Source organism: Cinclus cinclus, chromosome 14, assembly GCF_963662255.1.
Source record: "Cinclus cinclus chromosome 14, bCinCin1.1, whole genome shotgun sequence".
In the NCBI taxonomy this organism is placed as follows: Eukaryota; Metazoa; Chordata; class Aves; order Passeriformes; family Cinclidae; genus Cinclus; species Cinclus cinclus.
Genome location: NC_085059.1, coordinates 4,389,969 through 4,404,109, shown reverse-complemented (window position 1 = coordinate 4,404,109; position 14,141 = coordinate 4,389,969).

Genomic DNA, 14,141 nt, shown 5'->3' with positions numbered 1-14,141 from the left:
CATAGGGGTGCTTCCTGTCCTTGCATTGAGACATGAAATTCCGAGGTATCAATGAATCAGCTGCTTTTCTTGTGGCAGCACTTGAGGTTTTGTGTCAGCAGGCTGATTGCAGCGGCCCTGATCGCTGATGCTCGGGGGGATCTCCAGGTGCTTTGGGCTGCAGAGGCTGGGGCACGTGGCAGCACCCAGGGCTGGGGACAGCTGGTGGGGACAGCAGTGTCACTCAGAGCTGCCCTGGGAGACCACAGCCTGTCCTGGTGCCCCTGCAGCTGATAAAGGCATGAAATGAGGACCAGCAATAACAGCATCCCTGCGCTGCCGGCACAGGATCAGCGTCTCCTGCTTGGAAAAGAAATGTCGCTGTGCTTCGACATTTCTTTTCCCAATAAAGACCTTGTCATTGGTGCAGTGACTAGGGTTTGATCCTCTGGGAGTGCTTTACCCGTTGGACACTCCATCTGGCTGCGAGGCAGCTGAGTGCTTGAGGGGCAGGTGGGTGGCACGTCCCCAGCACAGGCACTGGGAACTCTGCTCAAAGCTTGGGGCTTTCTCTTGATCCATCATCCCAAGGCCATGCAGTGACACCTGTTGGCACTGGGAGCAGCTGCAGATGGGATATGGGTCAGCAAGTGTTCCCTGGCAGGATGGGCAGGGCTGGCACAGGGTGCCCAGAGCAGCTGTGGCTGCCCCTGGATCCCTGGCAGTGCCCAAGGCCAGGCTGGAGCAGCGTGGGACAGTGGCAGGTGTCCCTGCCATGGCAAAGCTTGCACTGGGTGGGATTGAAGGTTCCTTTCCACGCAACCCCTCCTGTGATCTTGTTTTCAATGGATTTAAATTGATGGTAGTTGTGGTTAACAAAAAATGGAAAAACTCGCAGGAGTGGGATCTGTTTTAGCTGGTAAGGAGTCCAAAGCAGTGTTGGGGGTGGGAGTTTGCTGCTTCCCCCTCCACAGCTGTAGCTCTTCTGGCAGGTTCCTGCTGGGGATTTCACAGCTATTTCTACTGACTGTGTCGTTGACTTAGGGCTGGGCAATGGATTAGAATGGAAAGTTTTCTCTCCCTTTCTAGGAGCAAGGGATGAGGTCAGGCAGCTGTAGGATTTGCAGCTGTCGGGGAAGAAGGGACAGTTGTGTAAGACATCTATGCCGTGCCTAGGTGTGGATGCACATCTTTTATTTGTCTGAGAGGCCAAGGTCCCGGACAGAGAGAAGGGGCAAAGTGACAGCAGAGAAGAGAGAAGGAGGAGAAGGTACAGACATGCAGGCCGTTGGCTTGGGTGGGCCGTGGGGTTGATGCGTTTTCTTCGAGGCCAGCTTCCCTGGTGCACTCAATTCTTGTCTCTTCCTGAGACTTCAATGCTGCGTGAGGAGCTCAGCAGTGCTGAAAGAAGAGCCCTGTCCTTTGCGATCCCTTTGGGATGGCAGTGGAAGTGCCCTGAGTGCACATGCAGAGGCCCCTTGGTGGCTTCTCCTGCCAGGACACGGACACTGAGTTGGCAACTAAATGGCTCCTGCGAATGACATTTAGGCCTTTGAAATAGCTGCAGCAAGTGGTGTGAAACTGCTTTGTGAGCTGGGCCCTTGGCATGAGCTGTGAGGGGCTGAGGGCTGGCCTGAGCCAGTGCTGTGTCCCCACAGCCTCAGCTGCGCAGCAGGCACTGCCAGAGTGCCTGAACCCACTTTTGAAAGCATGCTTTAAACAGCAGCTGGTGCTGAGCTTCCCCTTGGCACCCTCTGACCAAAGAGTGGTTTGGTTACTGTGGGGGAGTTTGCTTTGTGAAGCGTGTGGGATTTGCCAGTGCTCCCTGTGATGGGGATGCTCCGGGAGTGAGGGGCTCTGGGGGCTGCTGGCAGCAGCAGGAACACGGGCAGGGTGAGGATCCTGGGCACAGAGCAATGGAAGGCAGCGGGGGAAGCAAAGCCCAGAGGCTTTGGAGGCTGCAAGCCTTAAACATCAGCCCCTGCAGCAGCCCGGGTGCAGGTCCCAGACTTGCCAAGGCTGTCGAGACCTTCAGAGCATGGAGGTGGATGTTGCATCCCTGTGCCTGATGCTGGCTCCTGCCCAGGAGTCCCTGTGGCCGCAGCAGGAAGGGTGTCAGGAGGTTTCCTTTGCTTTGGTAGCGTTGCTGCAGGGCCTGCTGCTGTCAGAGCTCCCTCTCTGCTGGTGAGAGCTTTGCCCTTGGGGACCCTGCTGTGCCCCAGGAACAGCAGTGCTGGCTCAGTGGGACCCCCCTGCACAGGGACCCTCAGCCAGGGCTGGCTGTGCCAGCACCCCCAGGGACCTGCAGCCCCAGGAACCATGAGCAAGTGGAAACCAGCACTGTGCAAACGTTGCCCAAAGGAATTGCAAAGAGAGGCGAGGTTTTAATAAGAAATAGTATTTATTGAACAAAGTTCAGCCAAACATTTGAAGAACATGTTTCCTTCTAACAACAACAACAACAATCTCTAGAACATATTTACAAGGAAGACTATACTGTTAACAATCTGGGACCTATACAGTAAAAATCTAGAAGCTATAGATTAACATTCTGGGACCTTTAGGCTAACAATCTTGAAATTGTTCCTATAAACAAAGCCTCGATCATGCTGAACATATTTACAGCGGGGCCCTATCGATGCCCATTATCCCTGTCAGTCTGGGAGGGAAGTAAGGAAGGAAGGAAGCAGCAGAGCAGGACTTCCTTGAGCACCATGTCCCTAAGGAGAGCCAGCCAGCCCTGCCCCATGCTGGGCACTGCCTGTGGGCAGGGCAGGGGAGCATCAGGTTGTCCTGCTCCTGGGGCTCCATCCTCATGCCAGGATCACGGGCTCTTCCTTGTCCTTCTCATCGACGTCCATGGGCTCAGTCTCATCATATTCATCTACTTCCATGGGCTCGGTGTCATCCTGCTCATCCACTTCCATGGGCTCAGTCTCATCATATTCGTCCACTTCCATGGGCTCGGTGTCATCCTGCTCATCCACTTCCATGGGCTCAGTCTCATCATATTCATCCACTTCCATGGGCTCGGTGTCATCCTGCTCATCCACTTCCATGGGCTCAGTCTCATCATATTCGTCCACTTCCATGGGCTCGGTGTCATCCTGCTCATCCACTTCCATGGGCTCAGTCTCATCATATTCATCCACTTCCATGGGCTCGGTGTCATCCTGCTCATCCACCTCCATATCCTCAATGGTGTCTCTGGCAGTCTGCATGAGGCAGCACAATGTCACTTGGGGTCCCTGTCCCCAGCATCCATCCCCACAGGGCTGCAGCCTGCCCTGGCAGTCCGGGCTGCCCCCCTCCCTGGGATGGCACTGTACCTCCACTGGGACAGGAGCGCTCATGCTGTTGGTGTTGATGCTCCAGTAGAAGTGCAGGAAAAGTCCCGGCAGCAGGAGCAGCTCAGCACCGAGACAGAGAACGAAGAGCGGGGGACAAGCGAGTACTGGCAGCAGGAACATCTTGGCACCGTGGCAGAGAGAGAAGAGTGGGGGAGAACTGAGGGCTGGCAGCAGGTGAACTGTCTGTTGTGCTGGTCTCCAGGCCCTGGACCTTCCACCTGCAGCACTCCGGGCCCTGTGATGTCACAGAAGCTTCAGGGCCACTCCTCTCTTGGAGATGGACGCCATAGAACCATCAAATCCTTGAGTGGTTTGGCTTGGAAGAGACCCTAAAAATCATCTGGTTCCAACCTGAGCAAGCTCCCAGCACTTCAACCCTGTCCAATGTGGCCTTGGATGTTGCTGGGGATGGGGCACCCACATGTGCACAGCTCCCTGTGTCAGGGACAAGCAGCCTCAGATTAAAGAACTTCTTTCCAGCATCAAATCTCGTCCAACTCTCTTTCCGTTTGATCCCATTCCCCCTTGTCCCATCAGTAGACTTCCTGAGGAAGAGTCACCCTCCCTCTTCCACCTTTCATTCACTGTGAATATGCTCTGAGCTTGCCACACAAGCTTCACCTCCCCTTCCTCAGCAGCCACAGCTTTTTCAGCTTTTTCTTTTGGGGAGGTGATCTAGCAGCCTCCGTAACTTTGTGACTTCCTGTTGGCTCTTAACATCTTCTGCGGGAGAACACAGGGGTGTCTGTCCACAGCCCTGGGGGTGTCCAAGAAGTCAAGGATGGCAGTGGCCTTGGGAATTGCCAAAGCCTGGGAGCTCTGTGGTTCCCAAAGTTATGGAGAGAGGAGGAGAAAATGACCAGGAGCAGCGCAGGGAGCCTGAATGGCAGAGATGGAAAGCCCGTGGTCCTGGGTGCCTGCGCAGTGTTTGTGGAGGGTTTCCCGATGGCCCTGGAATGTCTTGTGGGCATGCGGGGGTGGTTTTGGTGGAGGAAGTCCAGAAGAACATTTCTGATCAGGCATGTGTAGGAAATGATCTTTGGCTGAGGTAGAGGTTGAATTTTCCTGGGATGGCAAAGGAAGGAGATGGTTCCGTGTGCGGAAAGAGCAGCGGAGCAAAGTGCTGCCAGATCTTGGTGTTTCTGGGGGTGCTGGCACAGCCACGTGGCTGGGAGTCCCTGTGCACAGGGGGGTCCCCGTGACCCAACCCTGGGCCCTGCTGGTGTTCCTTGGCTGGTGTCCCCAAGAGCAAAGGTGTCAGCAGCAGAGAGGGGGCTGTGACAGGAGCGGCCCTGCAGCAAAGGCACCAAAACCTGCTGAGGGCATGGAGATGTTCCTCAGCAGCTGCACTTCCTTTCTTTCTGTGCAAGCATGGCCCAAGGAAACAGCCCTTGAGCCAACAAGAAAGGCGTCAAGACCAACATGATGTGTGTTTTGGAATTTCTGTGTCATCTCTGTGTGGATTTACCCTTGCCCTGACTGCGTGTCCAACGCTGAAATCTCCGCGTTGAGGCTTGCAAGCCCTTAGCAATGATTTGGTGGCATAGGGGTGCTTCCTGTCCTTGCATTGAGACATGAAATTCCGAGGTATCAATGAATCAGCTGCTTTTCTTGTGGCAGCACTTGAGGTTTTGTGTCAGCAGGCTGATTGCAGCGGCCCTGATCGCTGATGCTCGGGGGGATCTCCAGGTGCTTTGGGCTGCAGAGGCTGGGGCACGTGGCAGCACCCAGGGCTGGGGACAGCTGGTGGGGACAGCAGTGTCACTCAGAGCTGCCCTGGGAGACCACAGCCTGTCCTGGTGCCCCTGCAGCTGATAAAGGCATGAAATGAGGACCAGCAATAACAGCATCCCTGCGCTGCCGGCACAGGATCAGCGTCTCCTGCTTGGAAAAGAAATGTCGCTGTGCTTCGACATTTCTTTTCCCAATAAAGACCTTGTCATTGGTGCAGTGACTAGGGTTTGATCCTCTGGGAGTGCTTTACCCGTTGGACACTCCATCTGGCTGCGAGGCAGCTGAGTGCTTGAGGGGCAGGTGGGTGGCACGTCCCCAGCACAGGCACTGGGAACTCTGCTCAAAGCTTGGGGCTTTCTCTTGATCCATCATCCCAAGGCCATGCAGTGACACCTGTTGGCACTGGGAGCAGCTGCAGATGGGATATGGGTCAGCAAGTGTTCCCTGGCAGGATGGGCAGGGCTGGCACAGGGTGCCCAGAGCAGCTGTGGCTGCCCCTGGATCCCTGGCAGTGCCCAAGGCCAGGCTGGAGCAGCGTGGGACAGTGGCAGGTGTCCCTGCCATGGCAAAGCTTGCACTGGGTGGGATTGAAGGTTCCTTTCCACGCAACCCCTCCTGTGATCTTGTTTTCAATGGATTTAAATTGATGGTAGTTGTGGTTAACAAAAAATGGAAAAACTCGCAGGAGTGGGATCTGTTTTAGCTGGTAAGGAGTCCAAAGCAGTGTTGGGGGTGGGAGTTTGCTGCTTCCCCCTCCACAGCTGTAGCTCTTCTGGCAGGTTCCTGCTGGGGATTTCACAGCTATTTCTACTGACTGTGTCGTTGACTTAGGGCTGGGCAATGGATTAGAATGGAAAGTTTTCTCTCCCTTTCTAGGAGCAAGGGATGAGGTCAGGCAGCTGTAGGATTTGCAGCTGTCGGGGAAGAAGGGACAGTTGTGTAAGACATCTATGCCGTGCCTAGGTGTGGATGCACATCTTTTATTTGTCTGAGAGGCCAAGGTCCCGGACAGAGAGAAGGGGCAAAGTGACAGCAGAGAAGAGAGAAGGAGGAGAAGGTACAGACATGCAGGCCGTTGGCTTGGGTGGGCCGTGGGGTTGATGCGTTTTCTTCGAGGCCAGCTTCCCTGGTGCACTCAATTCTTGTCTCTTCCTGAGACTTCAATGCTGCGTGAGGAGCTCAGCAGTGCTGAAAGAAGAGCCCTGTCCTTTGCGATCCCTTTGGGATGGCAGTGGAAGTGCCCTGAGTGCACATGCAGAGGCCCCTTGGTGGCTTCTCCTGCCAGGACACGGACACTGAGTTGGCAACTAAATGGCTCCTGCGAATGACATTTAGGCCTTTGAAATAGCTGCAGCAAGTGGTGTGAAACTGCTTTGTGAGCTGGGCCCTTGGCATGAGCTGTGAGGGGCTGAGGGCTGGCCTGAGCCAGTGCTGTGTCCCCACAGCCTCAGCTGCGCAGCAGGCACTGCCAGAGTGCCTGAACCCACTTTTGAAAGCATGCTTTAAACAGCAGCTGGTGCTGAGCTTCCCCTTGGCACCCTCTGACCAAAGAGTGGTTTGGTTACTGTGGGGGAGTTTGCTTTGTGAAGCGTGTGGGATTTGCCAGTGCTCCCTGTGATGGGGATGCTCCGGGAGTGAGGGGCTCTGGGGGCTGCTGGCAGCAGCAGGAACACGGGCAGGGTGAGGATCCTGGGCACAGAGCAATGGAAGGCAGCGGGGGAAGCAAAGCCCAGAGGCTTTGGAGGCTGCAAGCCTTAAACATCAGCCCCTGCAGCAGCCCGGGTGCAGGTCCCAGACTTGCCAAGGCTGTCGAGACCTTCAGAGCATGGAGGTGGATGTTGCATCCCTGTGCCTGATGCTGGCTCCTGCCCAGGAGTCCCTGTGGCCGCAGCAGGAAGGGTGTCAGGAGGTTTCCTTTGCTTTGGTAGCGTTGCTGCAGGGCCTGCTGCTGTCAGAGCTCCCTCTCTGCTGGTGAGAGCTTTGCCCTTGGGGACCCTGCTGTGCCCCAGGAACAGCAGTGCTGGCTCAGTGGGACCCCCCTGCACAGGGACCCTCAGCCAGGGCTGGCTGTGCCAGCACCCCCAGGGACCTGCAGCCCCAGGAACCATGAGCAAGTGGAAACCAGCACTGTGCAAACGTTGCCCAAAGGAATTGCAAAGAGAGGCGAGGTTTTAATAAGAAATAGTATTTATTGAACAAAGTTCAGCCAAACATTTGAGGAACATATTTACTTCTAACAACAACAACAGTCTCTAGAACATATTTACAAGGAAGACTATACTGTTAACAATCTGGGACTTATACAGTAAAAATCTAGAAGCTATAGATTAACATTCTGTGAGCTTTAGGCTAAGAATCTTCTAATTTTTCCTATAAAAAAAAGCGTCGAACATGCAGAACATATTTACAGCGGGGCCCTATCGATGCCCATTATCCCTGTCAGTCTGGGAGGGAAGGAAGGAAGGAAGGAAGGAAGCAGCAGAGCAGGACTTCCTTGAGCACCATGTCCCTGAGGAGAGCCAGCCAGCCCCGCCCCAGGCTGGGCACTGCCTGTGGGCAGGGCAGGGGAGCATCAGGTTGTCCTGCTCCTGGGGCTCCATCCTCATGCCAGGATCACGGGCTCTTCTTTGTCCTTCTCATCGACGTCCATGGGCTCAGTCTCATCATATTCATCTACTTCCATGGGCTCGGTGTCATCCTGCTCATCCACTTCCATGGGCTCAGTCTCATCATATTCGTCCACTTCCATGGGCTCGGTGTCATCCTGCTCATCCACTTCCATGGGCTCAGTCTCATCATATTCGTCCACTTCCATGGGCTCGGTGTCATCCTGCTCATCCACCTCCATATCCTCAATGGTGTCTCTGGCAGTCTGCATGAGGCAGCACAATGTAACTTGGGGTCCCTGTCCCCAGCATCCATCCCCACAGGGCTGCAGCCTGCCCTGGCAGTCAGGGCTGCCCCCCTCCCTGGGATGGCACTGTACCTCCACTGGGACAGGAGCGCTCATGCTGTTGGTGTTGATGGTGCAGTAGAAGTGCAGGAAAAGTCCCGGCAGCAGGAGCAGCTCAGCACCAAGGCAGAGAACGAAGAGCGGGGGACAAGCGAGTACTGGCAGCAGGAACATCTTGGCACCGTGGCAGAGAGAGAAGAGTGGGGGAGAACTGAGTGCTGGCAGCAGGTGAACTGTCTGTTGTGCTGGTCTCCAGGCCCTGGACCTTCCACCTGGAGCACTCTGGGCCATGTGATGTCACAGAAGCTTCAGGGCCACTCCTCTCTTGGAGATGGACGCCATAGAACCATGAAGTCCTTGAGTGGTTTGGCTTGGAAGAGACCCTAAAAATCATCTGGTTCCAACCTGAGCAAGCTCCCAGCACTTCAACCCTGTCCAATGTGGCCTTGGATGTTGCTGGGGATGGGGCACCCACATGTGCACAGCTCCCTGTGTCAGGGACAAGCAGCCTCAGATTAAAGAACTTCTTTCCAGCATCAAATCTCTTCCAACTCTCTTTCCGTTTGATCCCATTCCCCCTTGTCCCATCAGTAGACTTCCTGAGGAAGAGTCACCCTCCCTCTTCCACCTTTCATTCACTGTGAATGTGCTCTGAGCTTGCCACACAAGCTTCACCTCCCCTTCCTCAGCAGCCACAGCTTTTTCAGCTTTTTCTTTTGGGGAGGTGATCTAGCAGCCTCCGTAACTTTGTGACTTCCTGTTGGCTCTTAACATCTTCTGCGGGAGAACACAGGGGTGTCTGTCCACAGCCCTGGGGGTGTCCAAGAAGTCAAGGATGGCAGTGGCCTTGGGAATTGCCAAAGCCTGGGAGCTCTGTGGTTCCCAAAGTTATGGAGAGAGGAGGAGAAAATGACCAGGAGCAGCGCAGGGAGCCTGAATGGCAGAGATGGAAAGCCCGTGGTCCTGGGTGCCTGCGCAGTGTTTGTGGAGGGTTTCCCGATGGCCCTGGAATGTCTTGTGGGCATGCGGGGGTGGTTTTGGTGGAGGAAGTGCAGAAGAACATTTCTGATCAGCCATGTGTAGGAAATGATCTTTGGCTGAGGTAGAGGTTGAATTTTCCTGGGATGGCAAAGGAAGGAGATGGTTCCGTGTGCGGAAAGAGCAGCGGAGCAAAGTGCTGCCAGATCTTGGTGTTTCTGGGGGTGCTGGCACAGCCACGTGGCTGGGAGTCCCTGTGCACAGGGGGGTCCCCGTGACCCAACCCTGGGCCCTGCTGGTGTTCCTGGGCTGGTGTCCCCAAGAGCAAAGGTGTCAGCAGCAGAGAGGGGGCTGTGACAGGAGCGGCCCTGCAGCAAAGGCACCAAAACCTGCTGAGGGCATGGAGATGTTCCTCAGCAGCTGCACTTCCTTTCTTTCTGTGCAAGCATGGCCCACGGAAACAGCCCTTGAGCCAACAAGAAAGGCGTCAAGACCAACATGATGTGTGTTTTGGAATTTCTGTGTCATCTCTGTGTGGATTTACCCTTGCCCTGACTGCGTGTCCAACGCTGAAATCTCCGCGTTGAGGCTTGCAAGCCCTTAGCAATGATTTGGTGGCATAGGGGTGCTTCCTGTCCTTGCATTGAGACATGAAATTCCGAGGTATCAATGAATCAGCTGCTTTTCTTGTGGCAGCACTTGAGGTTTTGTGTCAGCAGGCTGATTGCAGCGGCCCTGATCGCTGATGCTCGGGGGGATCTCCAGGTGCTTTGGGCTGCAGAGGCTGGGGCACGTGGCAGCACCCAGGGCTGGGGACAGCTGGTGGGGACAGCAGTGTCACTCAGAGCTGCCCTGGGAGACCACAGCCTGTCCTGGTGCCCCTGCAGCTGATAAAGGCATGAAATGAGGACCAGCAATAACAGCATCCCTGCGCTGCCGGCACAGGATCAGCGTCTCCTGCTTGGAAAAGAAATGTCGCTGTGCTTCGACATTTCTTTTCCCAATAAAGACCTTGTCATTGGTGCAGTGGCTAGGGTTTGATCCTCTGGGAGTACTTTACCCGTTGGACACTCCATCTGGCTGCGAGGCAGCTGAGTGCTTGAGGGGCAGGTGGGTGGCACGTCCCCAGCACAGGCACTGGGAACTCTGCTCAAAGCTTGGGGCTTTCTCTTGATCCATCATCCCAAGGCCATGCAGTGACACGTGTTGGCACTGGGAGCAGCTGCAGATGGGATATGGGTCAGCAAGTGTTCCCTGGCAGGATGGGCAGGGCTGGCACAGGGTGCCCAGAGCAGCTGTGGCTGCCCCTGGATCCCTGGCAGTGCCCAAGGCCAGGCTGGAGCAGCGTGGGACAGTGGCAGGTGTCCCTGCCATGGCAAAGCTTGCACTGGGTGGGATTGAAGGTTCCTTTCCACGCAACCCCTCCTGTGATCTTGTTTTCAATGGATTTAAATTGATGGTAGTTGTGGTTAACAAAAAATGGAAAAACTCGCAGGAGTGGGATCTGTTTTAGCTGGTAAGGAGTCCAAAGCAGTGGTGGGGGTGGGAGTTTGCTGCTTCCCCCTCCACAGCTGTAGCTCTTCTGGCAGGTTCCTGCCGGGGATTTCACAGCTATTTCTACTGACTGTGTCGTTGACTTAGGGCTGGGCAATGGATTAGAATGGAAAGTCTTGTCTCCCTTTCTAGGAGCAAGGGATGAGGTCTGGCAGCTGTAGGATTTGCAGCTGTCGGGGAAGAAGGGACAGTTGTGTGAGACATCTATGCCGTGCCTACGTGAGGATGGACATCTTTTATTTGTCTGAGAGGCCAAGCTCCCGGACAGAGAGAAGGGGCAAAGTGACAGCAGAGAAGAGAGAAGGAGGAGAAGGTACAGACATGCAGGCCGTTGGCTTGGGTGGGCCGTGGGATTGATGCGTTTTGTTCGAGGCCAGCTTCCCTGGTGCACTCAATTCTTGTCTCTTCCTGAGACTTCAATGCTGCGTGAGGAGCTCAGCAGTGCTGAAAGAAGAGCCCTGTCCTTTGCGATCCCTTTGGGATGGCAGTGGAAGTGCCCTGAGTGCACATGCAGAGGCCCCTTGGTGGCTTCTCCTGCCAGGACACGGACACTGAGTTGGCAACTAAATGGCTCCTGCGAATGACATTTAGGCCTTTGAAATAGCTGCAGCAAGTGGTGTGAAACTGCTTTGTGAGCTGGGCCCTTGGCATGAGCTGTGAGGGGCTGAGGGCTGGCCTGAGCCAGTGCTGTGTCCCCACAGCCTCAGCTGCGCAGCAGGCACTGCCAGAGTGCCTGAAGCCACTTTTGAAAGCATGCTTTAAACAGCAGCTGGTGCTGAGCTTCCCCTTGGCACCCTCTGACCAAAGAGTGGTTTGGTTACTGTGGGGGAGTTTGCTTTGTGAAGCGTGTGGGATTTGCCAGTGCTCCCTGTGATGGGGATGCTCAGGGAGTGAGGGGCTCTGGGGGCTGCTGGCAGCAGCAGGAACACGGGCAGGGTGAGGATCCTGGGCACAGAGCAATGGAAGGCAGCGAGGGAAGCAAAGCCCAGAGGCTTTGGAGGCTGCAAGCCTTAAACATCAGCCCCTGCAGCAGCCCGGGTGCAGGTCCCAGACTTGCCAAGGCTGTCGAGACCTTCAGAGCATGGAGGTGGATGTTGCATCCCTGTGCCTGATGCTGGCTCCTGCCCAGGAGTCCCTGTGGCCGCAGCAGGAAGGGTGTCAGGAGGTTTCCTTTGCTTTGGTGGCGTTGCTGCAGGGCCTGCTGCTGTCAGAGCTCCCTCTCTGCTGGTGAGAGCTTTGCCCTTGGGGACCCTGCTGTGCCCCAGGAACAGCAGTGCTGGCTCAGTGGGACCCCCCTGCACAGGGACTCCCAGCCAGGGCTGGCTGTGCCAGCACCCCCAGGGACCTGCAGCCCCAGGAACCATGAGCAAGTGGAAACCAGCACTGTGCAAAGGTTGCCCAAAGGAATTGCAAAGAGAGGCGAGGTTTTAATAAGAAATAGTATTTATTGAACAAAGTTCAGCCAAACATTTGAAGAACATGTTTCCTTCTAACAACAACAACAACAATCTCTACAACATATTTACAAGGAAGACTATACTGTTAACAATTTGGGACCTATACAGTAAAAATCTAGAAGCTATAGATTAACATTCTGGGAACTTTAGGCTAACAATCTTGAAATTGTTCCTATAAAAAAAGCCTCGAACATGCTGAACATATTTACAGCGGGGCCCTATCGATGCCCATTATCCCTGTCAGTCTGGGAGGGAGGGAAGGAAGGAAGGAAGGAAGGAAGGAAGGAAGGAAGGAAGGAAGGACGGACGGAAGGAAGGTAGGAAGGAAGGAAGGTCGGAAGGAAGGAAGGAAGGAAGGAAGGAAGGAAGGAAGGAAGGAAGGAAGGAAGGAAGGAAGGAAGGAAGGAAGATAGGAAGGAAGGGAGGGAGGGAGGGAGGATGGAAGGAAGGAAGGAAGGAAGGAAGGAAGGAAGGAAGGAAGGAAGGAAGGAATGAAGGAAGGAAGGAAGGGAGGGAGGGAGGGAGGGTGGGAGGGAGGGAGGGAGGAAGGAAGGAAGGAAGGAAGGAAGGAAGGAAGGAAGGAAGGAAGGAAGGAAGGAAGTAAGGAAGGAAGGAAGGGAGGGAGGGAGGGAGGATGGAAGGAAGGAAGGAAGGAAGAAGAAAGGAAGGAAGGAAGGAAGGAAGGAAGGAAGGAAGGAAGGACGGACGGAAGGAAGGTAGGAAGGAAGGAAGGTCGGAAGGAAGGAAGGAAGGAAGGAAGGAAGGAAGGAAGGAAGGAAGGAAGGAAGGAAGATAGGAAGGAAGGGAGGGAGGGAGGGAGGATGGAAGGAAGGAAGGAAGGAAGGAAGGAAGGAAGGAAGGAATGAAGGAAGGAAGGAAGGGAGGGAGGGAGGGAGGGTGGGAGGGAGGGAGGGAGGAAGGAAGGAAGGAAGGAAGGAAGGAAGGAAGGAAGGAAGGAAGGAAGGAAGGAAGGAAGGAAGGAAGGGAGGGAGGGAGGGAGGATGGAAGGAAGGAAGGAAGGAAGAAGAAAGGAAGGAAGGAAGGAAGGAAGGAAGGAAGGAAGGAAGGAAGGAAGGAAGGAAGGAAGGAAGGAAGGAAGGAAGGAAGGAAGGAAGGAAGGAAGGAAGGAAGGAAGGAAGGAAGCAGCAGAGCAGGACTTCCTTGAGCACCATGTCCCTGAGGAGAGCCAGCCAGCCCCGCCCCAGGCTGGGCACTGCCTGTGGGCAGGGCAGGGGAGCATCAGGTTGTCCTGCTCCTGGGGCTCCATCCTCATGCCAGGATCACGGGCTCTTCCTTGTCCTTCTCATCGACGTCCATGGGCTCAGTCTCATCATATTCGTCCACTTCCATGGGCTCGGTGTCATCCTGCTCATCCACTTCCATGGGCTCAGTCTCATCATATTCATCCACTTCCATGGGCTCGGTGTCATCCTGCTCATCCACCTCCATATCCTCAATGGTGTCTCTGGCAGTCTGCATGAGACAGCACAATGTCACTTGGGGTCCCTTTCCCCAGCATCCATCCCCACAGGGCTGCAGCCTGCCCTGGCAGCCCGGGCTGCCCCCCTCCCTGGGATGGCACTGTACCTCCACTGGGACAGGAGCGCTCATGCTGTTGGTGTTGATGGTGCAGTAGAAGTGCAGGAAAAGTCCCGGCAGCAGGAGCAGCTCAGCACCAAGACAGAGAACGAAGAGCGGGGGACAAGCGAGTACTGGCAGCAGGAACATCTTGGCACCGTGGCAGAGAGCGAAGAGTGGGGGAGAACTGAGTGCTGGCAGCAGGTGAACTGTCTGTTGTGCTGGTCTCCAGGCCCTGGACCTTCCACCTGCAGCACTCTGGGCCCTGTGATGTCACAGAAGCTTCAGGGCCACTCCTCTCTTGGAGATGGACGCCATAGAACCATCAAGTCCTTGAGTGGTTTGGCTTGGAAGAGACCCTAAAAATCATCTGGTTCCAACCTGAGCAAGCTCCCAGCACTTCAACCCTGTCCAATGTGGCCTTGGATGTTGCTGGGGATGGGGCACCCACATGTGCACAGCTCCCTGTGTCAGGGACAAGCAGCCTCAGATTAAAGAACTTCTTTCCAGCATCAAATCTCTTCCAACTGTCTTTCCGTTTGATCCCATTCCCCCTTG